The sequence below is a fragment of the Polypterus senegalus genome, chromosome 1 (genome assembly GCF_016835505.1).
Source record: "Polypterus senegalus isolate Bchr_013 chromosome 1, ASM1683550v1, whole genome shotgun sequence".
Lineage (NCBI taxonomy): Eukaryota > Metazoa > Chordata > Cladistia > Polypteriformes > Polypteridae > Polypterus > Polypterus senegalus.
This window is the reverse complement of record NC_053154.1, coordinates 153,370,325-153,386,557: the sequence shown is the minus strand read 5'-3', so window position 1 is coordinate 153,386,557 and position 16,233 is coordinate 153,370,325.

Sequence of the window (16,233 nt, the reverse complement as noted above, 5' to 3'; positions counted from 1 at the left end):
TTTGCTTTGTACATTATTGTGTGTTATTCTCACTATCAACATCCCCATATAGTGTACTAGCAGAATACCCGCGCTTCGCAGCGGAGAAGTAGTGTGTTAAAGAAGGTACGAAAAAGAAAAGGAAAAATTTTAAAAATAACGTAACATGATTGTTAATGTAATTGTTTTGTCATTGATATGAGTGTTGTTCTCATATCTATCTATATATATATATCTCTATCTTTCTATATATATATATATATATATACCCGCGCTTGGCAGTGGAGAAGTAGTGTGTTAAAGAAGGAAAGAGAAAGAAAAGGAAACATTTTGAAAATAACGTAACATGATTGTCAATGTAATTGTTTTGTCACTGTTATGAGTGTCGCTGTGACATATATATATAGCAAAATACCCGCGCTTCGCAGCAATGTCATGTGTTAAAGAAGTTATGAAAAAGAAAAGGAAACATTTTAAAAATAATGTAACATGATTGTCAAAGTAATTGTTTTGTGTATTTGGCGGCAGCGTCACGAAGTTGTTTTCGGTAGCTGCATCAGAAAATGTACCACGACGTCTGACACGCCTCCTTTTTACTGTTTTCTCACAGCTTGGTTTGCTGCTGTCATATATATACATACACACACACACACACAAACACACACACATACATACATATATATACATATATATACACATACATATTTTCATATCTACATATCTATATACATATCTACATATACACATATATATACTAGCAAAATACCCGCGCTTCGCAGCGGCGAAGTACTGCATTAAAATTTTTATTAAGAAGAAAATTAAACATTTTTAAACTGAGGGAAAATATTCCAATAATTATTTGTTAAGGATCTCTTTGTATACCATGTTGTCAGTTCGGCCCTCCGGTTGTAACATGACCAAGCTGTGCGCTGAGCTTACTCTTGAGCATGTAACTTGCAGTTGGCTATGTGAACAGTAATCTTGTCTCAAATGTCACAGCTTGGATTGCTGCTGTCATAATTGTTTTGAGTTTCATGGTTTGTTTCAATTCCGACATTATTTGCCGGATTTGTTTTGTTGAATTGCCATTTGGCATCTGTCAAGCGTTGTAAGCACACAACTGGTTTCATTGATAAAATAACATCCAGCTTTTGAGAGTTTAAACATTCATAAACATCAAAGTGTCCACTACTGAAATCGTCACCTATCAATCTAAGATGTTTAAGAGGCACTGGCGGTTGTCGAAAGGTGTAAAATATTTGGCCATTTCGGTACACTTGAAAGCGACAACCGAACAATTCAGCGGCAGCCATCAACTCATATGCAGATCCATAGGTGAAGGGCTTAAGCATTTCACTCTTCTAGTGCTCCTGTGTAGTATAATTATCTCCTGTCCCGTCATCAGTCCACACCTTGAACCTGTCCCAGTCATTCAATACATAAGACAGAATCTTCCTCCGAATATCAAGAGTGAGCCCGATATGGCCGTGAAAAATGTAACAAAGAGAATGAAAAAGGAAGGTGGTATCTCCGAGCATGGAAACCACTCGGTAAGTGACAGTTCTTTGATCGATAGTGATCATCTCGATAGACATGGTAATGGGGGTTGGAATGATAAAGGAAATGGGTACCTGAGCAATGTAAAGTAAGTGTAAAATACCTATACAATAACTATAATTGTAATAAACAAACAATAAAACAGCAAAGAAGCCGTGGATTAAACCAAAAGGCTGTAGTTATCAGTAGGGAGACGTGAATCCCGTGGCGAACCAAGGAAGGGAATGTAGAGACCAGAGCGACGGACGGTCTTATATAGGCAGGCAGCCAACAACATGGGAGGCGTTGGGATGGGGGACACAACGCCACCTCACACGGTGACCGAGGTGCAGGCTATGGACGTATATATGTACGTAAGCAGGATTCAGTTAGCGTTGGGAACCTGTGTACCAAATTTCTTGAAGATGGGCCCATAAGTAACAAAGACTGTTGAAAAGTTCAATATGGCGGCCGACAGTGGCATCATACCACCGAAATAAGTACCAAATTTCAGCCTTCTACCTACACGGAAGTTGGAGAATTAGTGGCGTTGGAAAGTTTAATATGGCGGCTGACAGTGGCGTCATACCACCGAAATATGTATGTACATTGGTTTCGGTTAGCGCACGGAAGCCGCCTACCAAATTTCGTGAAGATGGGGCCATGAATAAGAAAGTTCAATATGGCAGACGTTGTTGACCGTTATGACAGTTACGCGTAGAATTTCGAAATGAAACCTGCTTAACTTTTGTAAGTAAGCTGTAAGGAATGGGCCTGCCAAATTTCAGCCTTCTACCTACACGGGAAGTTGGAGAATTAGTGACGTTTGGAAAATTCAATATGGCGGCCGACAGTGGCGTCTTACCACCGAAATAAGTACGTACATCATTTTTGGTTAGCGAAGGGAAGCCACCTACCAAATTTCGTGAAGATGGGGTCAGCCTTCTACCTACACGGGAAGTTTGAAAATTGGTGACGTTGGAAAGTTCAATATGGCGGCCAACACTGGCATCATACCATCGAAATAAGTAAGTACATCGGTTTCGGTTAGTGCAGAGAAGCCGCCTACCAAATTTCGTGAAGATGGGGCCATAAATAAGAAAGTTCAACGTGGCGGACGTTGTCGAACATTATCGACCGTTATGACCGTTACGTGTAGAATTTCGAAATGAAATCTGCTTAACTTTTGTAAGTAAGCTGTAAGGAATGGGCCTGCCAAATTTCAGCTTTCTACCTACATGGGAAGTTGGAGAATTAGTGATGAGTGAGTGAGTGAGTGAGTGAGTGAGTGAGGGCTTTGCCTTTTATTATTATAGATATATACATACCTATCTACATCATATATACACACACATACATACACACACACACACACAAATTATATATATGTGTGTATGTATGTATGTATGTGTGTGTGTGTGTGTGTGTGTGTATATATATAATGTAGATAGGGGTGTGTGTGTGTGTATATATATATATATACACATACATACATATATATGCACATACATATACTTGTGTGTATGTTTGTATGTGTCTATATGTGTGTGTATAGCTTTGGTCACTGCAAGGGAAAAATAATAAAATATAGTGTATAAGTTATTAAACAGTAAAACATTAACGTTTTAAGAAGTACAGGTACATTGAGCACTACTGGAGTGGTTCTGGTAAACTACATTTTAAAGACTGTGTAACACAACAGGTAAGTAACTAACAGCAGCTAAAATGTATATGGATCATCTCTCGGTAGTAGATCCCTTTTGAAAGGCGCTACACGACGGCTGTGGTATAGAAATTACATTTTCTATGTGAACGTTCAAATTTGTGCCTCTGGTAATGTGCCTTACCGGCATTTAAAGAAAATTAGTTTTGTGTCCTCTGCAGTGTTAAGAGAGAAAGGCTTTGGTTTGGGATAAAAGGAAAAAGGTGTAAAGAAAGGAAAGTTGCCTTTTTCTTTTATATAGTATAGAGAGATGTGTTCGCTGACGTTATGATCGCCTTTTGGGGACAGTCGCGGTGGGTCTTGTGTAGACTGGTGAGACGTCCCGCCATTAATCGGCTGTGATGGCACTGTCAGTCCTCCACTCGTGTGCGTGTCTTCATAATCCGAGGTGAGGACCTCATAATCGTATACGTGCAAAAGAAAGTGTGAATCGCCTTAATATTATTTTGCCGTGGTGTAGAAAAGGGGTCCCGTGTTTGCACTTGTCTGGGCTATAGCGCAGGGGGAGGATGAAAAAATTAAAAGTGCTCACTTTGACTTAAGGCAGAAGCGCAGTCAGCGTCTCAAAGGCCGGCACAGCTATGCACGCGCTGGCTGCTCGACTTTTGCTGGGCAGGAGACCACAGTTTTGCAGACACGCTCATGATATCAAAAGTCTCAGCTCTTTGGAGGTCATTCATATATTATATATATATATATATATATATCAAAATACCCGCGCCTACAGCGAGAAGTAGTGTGTTAAAGAAGTAATGAAAAGAAAAGGAAACATTTTAATAATAACGTAACATGATTGACATTGTCATGAGTGTTGCTGTCATATATATGCCTGCCTAAATAAGTCACCCTCGCTTTGCTCTTACTTTATTTACCGTTCATTTAATCATGGCTAATGGCGGAAAAATTATAAAATGGAAGGAGGATGGCTTTACCAAAACAATTATTGATGGCTTAATCGATTATTCATAAAGCTTGAATTGGTGATCTGTTTTTCTGTGTTAACCTCATATTTTTTCATACTTCTTCTCAAACTAAGGTGGTGCGAGGGTAAAATGAATCGGGATGCGCTGATCAATGTAATCGTGTACCAGGAAATCATGCATTGACAAAAGCTCCCTTTGCTTGTAATGCAAAGTGTGATTAAATGCATTATTTTTAGCGCTTATGGAGCACATGCATGAAGCTTCTCAGCTGTGCTTGTGCTAAGAAAAGGAAAGATTTTAAAAATAACGTAACACGATTGTCAATGTGACCTTTTGTAAGTAGTGCCTGGAGGATTCAGTGTGGAGAAACTCTAGAGACAGCGTGTGTATTAACTTGTGGATTTTTCTGTGAGTATTTGGTGGCAGTCTGACGGTTGCTTCGAAGACGGCGTTAGCGCTGAGCTCAGCTCAGAGCGAAATGAGATGAATGGGAGGGAGATGATGACGTGACTCCCCACCCGCCTTTAACTGTCAATCCCCACAAACACAGTCTCTCGGAATTTGCATAAGCACACCCCTTCACCTACAATTTTAACTTAGTTACAAAGTGATCAAAACTCTCGTTTATATCCTGCGTCCTCTCATTAAACTTGTATCCCGCATTACCTGTGGGCATGTGAAACGCCAGCGTAGCCTGTCTATGAACTTAATTTAAAGTTTAGGTTTACACCTTGCTTTCTTTCCGAGGTAGCAGCACTCATGAATATGGTAGTATATGTCACTCGCTCGCTTCTTATTGTTTCGCTGCCTTCTCAATTATATAATGCATGTTTTCTTAAGCGCTTTTTGGAGGTCTTCCTGGTTTTCTACGCACTGCGTTGACAGTCAGTTATGTCGTGATGATGTCACACGAAACTCCGCCCCCCCACGTCATTCCAGCTCAACTCCATTACAGTTAATGGAGAAAAATACCTTCCAGTTATGACCATTAGGCTTGGAATTTCGAAATGAAACCTGCCCAACTTTTGTAAGTAAGCTGTAAGGAATGAGCCTGCCAAATTTCAGCCTTCTACCTACACGGGAAGTTGGAGAATTAGTGATGAGTCAGTGAGTGAGTGAGTGAGTGAGTGAGTGAGTGAGGGCTTTGCCTTTAATTAGTATAGATAAATACAGTATATATATATATATATATATATAGTGGGTGCGGAAAGTATTCAGACCCCTTCAATTTTTCACTCTTTGTTATATTGCAGCCATTTGCTAAAATCATTTAAATTAATTTTTTCCCTCATTAATGTACACACAGCACGCCATATTGCCAGACAAAAAAATAATTTTTGAAATTGTTGCAGATTTACATTACATGTAGATGAGGGAAACATTACATTAATGAGGGAAAAAATGTATTTAAATGATTTTAGCAAATGGCTGAAATATAACGAACAGTGAAAAATTGAAGGGGGTCTGAATACTTTCCGTACCCACTGTATTTATATATATATATATATATATATATATATATATATATATATATATATACAGTAATCCTCGCTATATCGCTTTGACTTTCGGGTTTCACTCTATCGGGATTTTAAATGCAAGCACATCTAAACATATATCACAGATTTTTCACTGGTTACGCGCTTTCTGGGACAATGGGTCTTTTAATTTAGGTTACATGCTTCCTCAGTTTGATTGCCCAGTTGATTTCATACAAGGGACGCTATTGGCGGATGGGCTTAGAAGCTACTCAATCAGAGCATGTATTACATATTAACTAAAACTCCTCAATGCTATAAGATATGCTTCCCGCTTGTCGCTTGTTTGCTTCTCTCTATCTTTCTCACTCTCTCTGCCTGACGGAGGGGGTGTGAGCAGAGGGGCTGTTTGCACAGAGGACACGGACGCTTCTCTACAAAATGCCGCTTTATTGCGGTGCTTCTGTATACTTAAAAGCATGTATTGATTTTTTGATTGTTTTGCTTTTCTTTGCGAGCGCTCTCTCTGGCATTTGACGTGCTCCTTTGAAGATAAGATATGTTTGCTTTCTTTTAATTGTGAGAAAGAACTGTCATCTCTGTCTTGTCATGGAGCACAGTTTAAACGTTTGACTAAAGGGCGTTATTTCATGTCTAGAGGGCTCTAATAATGTTAACAGGGTGGGAGAGTTTATAAGGGCTTAAAATATATAAAAATAACCACACAAACATATGGTTTCTACTTCGCATATTTTCACCTATCGCGGGGGGGTCTGGAACGCAACCCCTGCGATCGAGAAGGATTACTGTATATATATATATATATATATATATATATATATACCGGGAGAGGGACTACGCCTCCTCTGGGCCATGAGAGGGCAGTTGCCCTGGTTGGTATGGGGGCCTCGTGAATGGAGCATGGATCCTCAATCCTATAGGAGCCCATGGTCACTGCCACAAACGCCAGAAAAGCACTAGACATCAGCACTTTTGCCACACCCGGAGGTGCTGGGGGAAGGAAAACAAGGGACACCTGGAGTGCTTCCGGGTGCTCGTGCGCCACTTCCGCCACACCAGGAAGTGCCACCGGACGCTCATCAGGAGGCACCTGGAGCACGGCCGGGTGAACATAAAAGGGACCGTGCCCTCCATTCAGGAGCTGGATCGGGTGGAAGAGGACAAAGCCTGGAGGAGCGGAGTGGAGGCGGTCAGAAAGAGAGGCATTGGAGAAAGAGGCCTGAACTAAGGGTGATTGGTGCAGGGGCACTGGGTTGTGTGATACTGTTGTAAATAGAAATGTACAATAAACGTGTGTGTGGTTTGAAATTATCGGTGCCTGCCTGCCTGTGTCCGGTCTGCTTTCCACAATATATATACAAGGTGAAACACAAAAATAACCAGATTGGTAAAAACAATATATATTTATTGATGAATTACAGCATTCTAAACATTGTCACCTTCTATATACTCCCCCTCCTGATCTCTACACTGCTCCATTCGTATCTTCCATTGATTGAAACAGTGCTGGAAGTCATCTTGCTTGAGGCTCTTCAACAGGCTTGCTGTTTTTGTCTTCACTATATCCATTGAAGAAAAATGTGTTCCCTTCAGGTCAGTTTTGATTTTCGGGAACAAGTAAAAATCACAGGGAGCTAAATCGGGTTATTAGGGAGGATGATCAAGGACAGGAATGTATTTCTCAGTCAAAAACTGCTTTACGGAAAAAGAGAAAATTCATGAGTAATTTGATGTAGATTCACTGTTCGATTTTTTTCACCCTACATTATTGCGACAACTCGTGTAGCGATTGTTGTGCAAATAATGACTGGGCTATTCACAGGATATACCTAGCCGGTCAGAAGTTTGAGAGGGCATGTAGGAGGGGATATAGTTCTATGATACACCTCCAGCCAACCTCCAGATGGTTTTCCAGGAAAGCCCCAAGCCCAATCTGGTTATTTTTGTGTCTCACCTTTTAAATACTACTTGTCTCCCGCAGCTCTGCACACGTAGTTGAGAAACAGGACAAAAGTTTAAAAATCAATAAACAAATAGATAATCGCTAGCTTAACGGAGGCAAGGTGCAGTCCAAAACGTGGCCAGAGCTAGACTGATTCGAACGGAGGCTGGCACATGAGTAAGGATGGTCCTGCCCAGCTCCCCACTCCTGACATCACGCTTCGCCCTCCCCTTGGCCCGTAGCCTCTCTCTCAGATTAGCGAGAATAAATCGATTCTGGAAGTGAACATTAGCCAAGTTTCCATCCAGTTTTTTGCGACGTTTTGTTATCAACAAGCAGAATATACGAAAAAAAAATGTGCGAAATTTGCTGTCTCCAGCCTGTTTCCATCCAACTGGCTTTTTATCAATAAAATGGTGTGCGTGATGACGTCATCCCCTCCAAAACGAACTGTCGCATAAGTTTTGTTGTATCGCAAAAAAAAATCTGCCCTTGAGCCGTTTCCATACATAATTTTGTGTATGTCGCAAATTATCTACCTTTTGTTTTCCACATTACACCCCCTCCACTAAACAAAGAAACAAAGAAACAAAGAAATTGAGAGATTATTCAGTTTTTTTTTATTTGCCAGCTTACTGTTATTTCAGTTTCACAAATAATTGGAATTGTACATAATATCCGAAGACGACAGCAGAATGAAGCAGTTGCTTGTCTGATAGCCCTAGAGCTCAAAGAAAGTACCCCAGTGCGAGTATGGGAGAGACGACGGAGTAAGACCATCTGGAAGGAGGTGGTGGGGAGACACTTCACAGAAAATCTCTGGCTGCAATATTTTAGAATGACGCGGCCGATGTTTGAGATGTTGTGCGAATTCATCAGTCCTGATGTTGTGCCCATCACAGGTTGTCACCGACCACCGGTTCCAACCCAAAAGCGGATTGCCATCGCCCTTTACAAGCTGGCAACCTGCGCCGAGTATAGAGTAGTTGGAGAAACTTTCGGGGTTAGTAAAACTACCGTCCATCGATGTGTATATGCTGTGTGCACCGCTATTAAAGAAAAATTAATGCGGCGTTATATCAGACTTCCGACTGTAGCGGAGGCCAAAGAAATTGCATATCGCAATTCCTTGGTGCATCTTGTGCCACAGATTTACGGTGCGCTGGATGGCACGCATGTGCCTATTCTTCCCCCGATGGAAGGCTACCACGATTACATCAATCGCAAAGGGTGGCCATCTATTGTTCTCCAGGCCCTTGTTCATGACAGGTGCATGAAACGAGACATTTGCGTTGGCACTCCTATAAGTGCCCATGATGCAGCTGTGTTTGCAGCATCGGACCTGTACAGGTGAGCCTACCTTTCAACATCCCTTCTCAGTGCGATAACAACTGAATTAGTACTGTAACCTGCTTCCCTTAAGGTTTTTAATTAAAACTGAAATCTGAATTAATACAAAATAATGACGTTTAATCAAAAAAAACTAAAGTTAATATTAATGAGAGAATTTCTCATATATGCTAAAACATCTGCCATTTAATAATAAGAAAAAAATGTTTAGATAATGAAACACACGGTTTATGAAATATTTTGACTGGCACAGTAAATTAACTTTGTGGTTTTTGTATTATTTAGACATCCTGAGAGACACCCCCAGGCTACAGTTGATGTGGAGGGAGTTCAGGTACCCCTTTTAGTAGCAGGAGACCCAGCCTATCCGCTACTGCATTGGCTCATCACAAGAAATAACGAGTCTCTTCATCAGACCATGCGAACCGCTCCGCTATTCTCGTTTTGATTGCACGTGATGAAAATGTATCATGTGACACATTTATTTGCGTTAAAGCCCTTTTTTCCGACAAAAAGTGTTTCCAATGTAGTTTTTGCGACATCTGAAGTATCGATATGGAATTTATGCGCTAAAGTTAAACAGAAAAACATTATGTCGACATGTACAACATTTTATCGATAATTAGCATTTCCATCAGCTAAAATTTGAAGCCCTAAATATTTTTTCGCAAAAACTCCTTGAATGGAAACCTGGTTTATGATACTTAACGCCATGACAGACATCTCAAAATCAACCAGAATGTTCAAGCAATTTATAGAAAAAAACCCGATCTAAATCCATTAAGTGGTTCTCTCATTAAAAGCGGACAGACATAAAGGCAGACAGACATTGGAATTTATATATTTATATATATATATATATATATAAATATATACATACTGTATAGATAGATAGATAGACAGATGCAATATATACTAACATACTTTATATTTTAGCATATTTGGTTAAATTTCAATGAGTGTGTTCATAAATACCCCAAAATTACAAAAAAAAAAAATAAATTAAGAAATAGGTAAAATTAATGCAGAAAAGTTTGTGGCATTTTAGTAGATCTAATCTGATTATAAATGATCAGGGTCTTGATCAATCTAATTAGGCACTTAGAATATCTTTGTGTTCCAATTGCTGGTAGCATTGCCTATGTATCTTTTACTTATATTATCTTAATTGGTTTACCTTTCCAGTGCATCTGCCTACAATAAAGCACTAATGTAGAGCCTCATTAGTTACTGAGAGCTTGCCAATTAATAGGTCCTTAAATACAAAAATGTAGGTTTTAAGACACTCAGCAGTCATCGTGGGAAGAAAATGTCAGCTCACCTCACAGAAAGGCAAACTGTTATTACTCCTAAGGAAATAAAGATTGCTTAACAGAGAAACAAACTTGATTTATAAAGCACATTAAAAACTGCCTAAACTGAACCAAAGTGTTGTACAATATAAGCTAAAAGAAACAATTAAAATATACAGTATATAACATATCACAATCGTGACAAACCGTACATAAAAGATATACTCAAAATACCCCCATGCCCTTATACACATGTACACACTCATAATCATGAATGTACATGAACCAACATATATCCATCCATCCATTTTCCAACCCGCTGAATCCGAACACAGGGTCACAGGGGTCTGCTGGAGCCAATCCCAGCCAACACAGGGCACAAGGCAGGAACCAATCCTGGGCAGGGTTCCAACCCACCGCAGTGAACCAACATATACAAATATAATATTTAACCTCTTATAGGGCCAAGGCCAGTGCAAAAAATACAGTTAATCTTTAATGATGTAATTAATGTCTGGGCAGACCTAATATATAAGGTAAGCTATTTCAATGAGAGGGTGCGGCCACCACAAAGACACAATCCCCCATTTGCTTCCACCTTGACTTTGGCACCACTAAGAGAATCAGGCTTGTAGACTGTTGCACTGTCAATGGCATGTAAATGTGAAGGAGTGCCAGAAGGTAACAAGGGCAATTCCATTCAAAATTTAAAAACCAGTAACAAGATTTTAAAATCATCTCTGTAGCTGACCGGAAGCCAATGGAGCGAGGTCAGTATTGGTAAGATGTGGTGACAATGACAATAGACGAGCAGCAGCGTTCCTGACTAGTTGAAAGCAGAACAATGATGCCTAATCAATACCTACATACAGAGAGTTGCAATAGTCCAAGCATGATGTTATAAAAGAATGAATGGCCTTTTCAAAATCAATAAAGGAAAGAAGGGCCTTTACCTTAGCTAAAAGTCTCAACTGGAAAAATTGCACTTAAGTATACAGTTTACCTGTTTGTTGAATTTGAATGAGCTGTCAAAAATCATGCCTAAATTCCTAAATGAAGATTTATGATGCATAATATATGAAGTGATCCAAGAACAACATCAGGGACATTCAAAATTTCCAGGTGTCCAAACATCAAAGTCTTGGTTTTGTTATCATTAAGTTTAAGAAAGTTCAGTGTTGTCCAACGTGTGTTTGCACATTGCACAGTACACAGTTAAAGGCATCTAGAAACTGGGTAGACTTCTGATTGAAAAAGTCATGACAAACTTAGTTTAATAAGATGACAGGTATATAAGGGTTATTAACATACATAACAGAAGGTTTACTGTGGAATGGATCTGTGGAATGAGTCGCCACATAAGAAAGTATCCACTTGGTTCAGAGAAGACTTTGCATAGCAAGGCTGATACATTGAATAGCAGTTTAGAAATCTTTATTAATTAAACAAAATACAGACAAGAGGCTTCCTTGAGTCAAAAATACAAGAACTGGACTGAGTATGCTGAATGAAGTGAATTTTGACAATTCTGCTTCATCACAGTTTATCTATGTCATCCAGCTGATGATTCACTGTATATAACAGCAAAGGTTAAGCATGTAGGAGGTAGCATTATAGATTTTTTTTTGCTTACTGTTGAGTTGATGAACTGAACCAAAAGAGCTACTTCCATATTTTTTTTACCCTCTAGTGTAAGACTTATTGTGTTCCAGCAGGATAAAGACCCTAAGCATATATCCAAGACCTGTCAAACTGATTTGAGCAAAAAGAAGAACAAGAAGAAGAAGGAAAGTTGAATGTGAGGACATGGCCTGCATAATCACCTCACCTTAACTGTATTGACTTCATCTTGGATGAAATGGATAAAAAGGTTAAGGCTAGACAACAACTAGTGTAGATCATTAATGGACTCTTTTCTAGAAGGGTTAAACTGAGATTCCAGAACAATACCCTGAGTCTTTTTTAATCAGTTCATCTGTTTTAACAAGTATAAGCCTGTATTATATAGGTGATGCTTTTCATACGTTTACTATTAATTACTCTGAATTTCACCATTCTCTTTGTTTTGTGTGTGGTGCTTGTTGTGTTTAAACTCTAACAAAATATAAAAAACTCCAGTACATATATGTATAGTATATATATATATATATATATATATATATATATATATATATATATATATATATATATATTATTGATATATATACATTAATGATTGCCTGAATTTGGTATGGCTGCACAGTAGTTGACATTCCACCCATTTCTTTAAGTGATTTTCCTGATGTACTATACTTTTTCCTCCTACATCTCAAAGACATGTACAGTATATTAGCTTAATTGGCAGTCCTTAACTGGCACTGTGTGGGTAGGAGAGTAAGTTGACCCTGCAATGGCTGGCACCCCATCCAAGACTCTACTAAATTTTCAAACAATTAAGTGCACAAATTACTGTTATTATAGCCCATTGCACCTTCTCTAAATCAGTAAATCAGACACTGAATCTTCTGTAGGTGTATACTTCCACAAAACAGGAAGGTAGCAGAGAAAGTAACCTATAGTTTGCTAAGTTTGATTGCACGGAAACTGACCACCCATTCTGGAGTGAGCGGAGACTATGAAAAGCTGTTAGAAAATTGCTTCCCTTGGCTTTTCATATTTTTATACAGTATGTATTTTAAAGTACTTTTCTTTGTCATCAAAAATACAGTGTAATATTTGTTTAGGAATAAAAATGTGCTTTTTTATTATTATTATGTATCTATATTTCCTATCCACAAACTTACAATCTTTCTGTAATTTATTAAAGTGGATTTAAAAACCCTAACATAAAACATAAATGCATCTTTTAAACACTTAAGTGCACCGTTGATCAGGAGCTTAGCATCTAAATACAAGAGCTGTTTTTGTGGAGGAGAGTAGAAAAACATCATTTTTTGAATGCAATTTTTATTAAATTGCTCCAAATTATTAGTAGAAGCAAAGTAAAATATTTCTATTTCATTTTATATGATAGCACTAAATATCTTTATACTTATATTTTCCTGTAAAAACTGTTGTTATAAAGCATTTTTCTTTGCATTTATTAAGTGTATTAAGTATCTTTGACATTGAATCCTTTTGGACTATAATGAAACTTAATTACTATATGTATGCCTTTAGCTACTTGTCATCAATCAATTAATAGAATTTCTTTCAGTAATTTTGCAAATTGTTAAAAATATAATAGAATAGAAAAATGCAATAGGACAACAAAAGAAAGAAAAAATGACTGAAAACAATGGTTATGTTTTTTTCTGAATGAGTTCAAAATGTCTTAGGGGGTTCATAATTTTAAGAGCACAGGTGTTAACAAAGAGAAAAAGGAAAAAAAAAATCACAGCAGGTCCTTTTTGGCACCAGAATATACAACCTGTCAATTAAGCCAAGGACTAAGTGTACTAAAACCCTGGTAACTCTTTCAGCTGTATTTTACATCAAAAGATAGCTTCTCTAGACACCATTAGGTAAAAGGATGACCTTCATCCACATTTTATTAATATTCTTCCATCCGTAAAACCCAGTCCTACAGGAGAAGAATACATTGGTGGATTATTTTCACTGCATATGGTCAAGTCAAACTTCAGCCCTTTAATGCTAATTCCTGCTTCAGATTCATAATATATTCCCAGGAATCATGATGATTTCCATTCCCTGATAATAATTTACATCCATTTAATATGCTGCTAGTGTCATCACCATGTAGGTGCTTATTACAGCACTGGAACCAATCAATCCTAAATATTCAACAACTGAAATCCTGCCTAATAGCATCATTTGGTAGTCGATCTAAGCTTTGAACTACTGTGATTCTCTGAGTGTACTCAAGTGGTTTTGCATACAGTATCATGGTGACATACAGTATATTCTGTGCTGGTCACAGTTCCTCACATTCTTTTAGGAGAACCTATTAATATAACATGCATGACTTTGTGAAGTGGCAGGAAATCAGGGTACTCAGCAAAAACCTTTCAAATTGTAAACAGATTACGTGCACTCCATGGCCCTATGCAGCCATGAGGTAGCAGCTCTCTCAAGTGGACCACAAATCACCTTTGTGGAAAGATGAGGTCAACACTTGAGATGTGCAGAAGAGCAGAAACTCAGCCAACAGACATAGTAAGTACACAGGCTGCTGAAAAATCCATCTGAATCAGTGGCGTATTACAATGCAAGTACAAGTGAAGAGTATCTGTAATAAACACTTTACACAGCTACCAAGGAAAGTAAGGAAACTATATTAAATATTATTCATGCACCAAAAAGCATGGTTGACCCACTTTGGAAAGTATATAGTGATTTGTTGCTATTGTCTTCCTAAACACCTTTTATTTTAAGTTGTCTCCTGAGGCATGAAATGTAGATTTGTTTACCTTTTTTACAAGAACACAAAAGACAAAACAATCATTAAGTCCATAATCACAAAGCCAAGATTCAGAAAATTTTATAAAAATACTCACTTTAGGTACCTGCACCTAAAAAGCCAGTTATTAGCGACAAATATGTTTTCAATAGAAAGATACATTTGGAAAGGTCATAGTGAAAGGCAGTATTATCCAGTTAAATACAAAGTAAAAACTGTGGAAAGGGACAGATGTTAGATCACATCACAACTTACAAGAGAAGTATTTCCTCTTCTAATGTAAATATGGAGAAATAAAGTGTGATTTGTAGGTGGTGTCACAGAGCCTCACCCACAAACCATCAAACACACTAATACCAACACATGTCCCTGGTTAAAGTATGTGAATTTTATATTCACAATACAATTACAAAACTTGTTTTCATCACTAATAGAATCACTCAAGTAGAATTCTCTTCTCTCCCTCAAACTTTTCCTTCTCTTTCCACTCCTCCAAGTGAGCTTTGTCCTCTGCTTCCTGAATCTAAATCCCTGACGAGGAAGTACTTCTGGTGTTACAGCACTGCATGTTGGAAGCACTTCTGGGTTATGTGGAAGTTCATTAAAGTAAGTACAGTCTATATCTTCAGTATCCTTGGAACCTAGCAGAGCTGTCTAAGGGGACTGCAAGTACCATAACCCAGGAAGACTGTCACCTAATGTATTGGGGGAGCAAACAGTCCACACGAGTGGTCTCCCCCTGTGCTTCAGCAAGGGGAAATTAACCATCCTGGCTGGAACGTCAGCCGATGCTTGTTGTCCATAACAAAAGTTTTAAAAAGCACGTTTGTAACATTTAAAAATAAAGAATTCTAAGTGAACAGTCTTCAGATTGGAAGTAATGCTGGTACAAAATGAAATTTGGAACAGACATATAATACTAAAAGGATTTCAACTCTCTAGAATGTAGTTATGTAATTACATCAAAAAAAATGTAGATGACAAAACGCATATGAAAGAGAAGGTTACTGGAGCCCTTAGATGCAAAAAAAATGTAGTAAAAGCAAATTACGCCACTGCTCAGATGAGAATAGAAGGAGACACTTCTGAAACATCACTTCCTCATGTAAATATTTGAAAAGGAAATATTCCAGACACTTTAAATGTTTCATCAAATATACAGTACATATAGGCGTTGGCCACATAACTAGATACTACCAGGTGAAACCCCCTCCAAAACAGCCTAAATTCTGTGAGACATGGATTCAGGAAATTGAAGTAAGCGTTTATTATAAATTTTGACAAGGACTTCACTGCAGAACCAAAGGTCAGGAGGGCAGAGTTGTTTCAGGTCCAGCCTCGACTACTAGAATTACAGATCAGCCATTTAATGTGATATTTGCAATTATTATATGGTACATATAACAATCAGATGCAAAAGAAACTTAAAGTTCACTAATGGGGGATAGGCTGTGGACAATAACGTGTAAGGCAGTGACCACACATTGCTTCGAAACTTTAAAGTAAGCTTACTTTGTATGTGGTTGTCTTCTCTGTGTTCTATATCCTGTTCAGACCGCCTATGGCTACAATCTAGACATTGTGCCTGTA